A 1,332-nucleotide genomic window follows, 5' to 3' on the forward strand; every position below is an offset into this window, starting at 1 on the left:
GTGTGCCTTGGCAGTCTCCCCGCACCAAACTGCGAACCTTCGGGGACAGAGCCTTCAGTGTGGCAGCCCCCACCCTCTGGAACGCTCTCCCTGCGGAGATTCGCAACATCCCCACATTCGACGCCTTCAAAGGGGCCCTCAAGTCCCATCTGTTTGCCAAGGCTTTCGGCCCCTAAATCGATCTGTTGTTTTGCCTGTCTGACTTTTTGTTTTATTATGTTTGTTTTTTGCCCTATTACTTGTAAAGCGACCTTGGGTCCCTTGAAAGGCGCTATATAAATCCAAGCTATTATTATTAGGGTCTGAGACCTAGGTCGGCGAAGACCCTATTGAAATCGGTCGCGCAGCGACCGATAAACCTGCGAAACACACACAAAACAGGGAAAACGACCGGCAAAAGCACAGAAAAGGTTCGGAAATCATGACGGGTGATAGGCCGCGTGAGCCCAGTCACGTGGGAAGCCCACGTGACTGCAACTCGCATGATTGATATCGGTAGGATCAATTTAGTCGCTCGCAATGCGAGCGATAACCATGCAAAACCCACACAAAACAGGGCAAAAGAGGGGCAAAAGTGGCCTAAATCATGACAGTAGGTAGCCCACGCCATCCTAGGCCGTCCATAAACATGATTGATATCGGTCCGATTATTATTATTATTATTCTTCTGATTATTATTTGAATACATTGCGCGCACTTTTGACCCCCGCAACATATGTGAAAACTCACCAAATTTCGCATGCGCATCACAAGTCGTGAAAATAGCGAAGTGTAATTGGTACCGGAACTTTGCGTAAAAAATTGCGTAGACCACGCCCACTTCCGTTTTTAACGTTAACTCCCCCTACTTTAACTTTCACGTAAACCAACGAAACTCGCTACGCATATCTAGGGTGCGGAGACGAGCAAAAAAGCCTCTTGGAGGGGTATAAAATAACGTACAGCAAGTCGGCCATTTTGAATTTGGCGTTGGAAAAACGCGATTTATCCATGCCGTGCCATTGGCGACAGATCCTCGCCATGAAACACGTGTTGTGTAACTCAATGGAAAATCGTCCAACGGCAACAGACTTCAGATGATGGCTAATGGTCGCGGCCCCTCAACAGCCCTCTAACGCCAATTATGACGATGTCATCCATATGCCTCATGGCAACGCATCCTCGCCAAAACAACACGGATGGTTGTGTTAACTCAAGGAGAAATGGTCCAAAACGCACCAGACTTCAGATCACAGTTAAGTGGTCCGGCCTGGCAACCCATCAATGGTGAATTAGTGCTTTCCTCAAAAGCTGTTCCATGGCAACGCATCCCTCAAAAAATACCCGATGTTC

The sequence above is a fragment of the Notothenia coriiceps genome, unplaced genomic scaffold, assembly GCF_000735185.1.
Source record: "Notothenia coriiceps isolate Sejong01 unplaced genomic scaffold, NC01 NC01_scaffold00017857, whole genome shotgun sequence".
Taxonomy (NCBI): domain Eukaryota; kingdom Metazoa; phylum Chordata; class Actinopteri; order Perciformes; family Nototheniidae; genus Notothenia; species Notothenia coriiceps.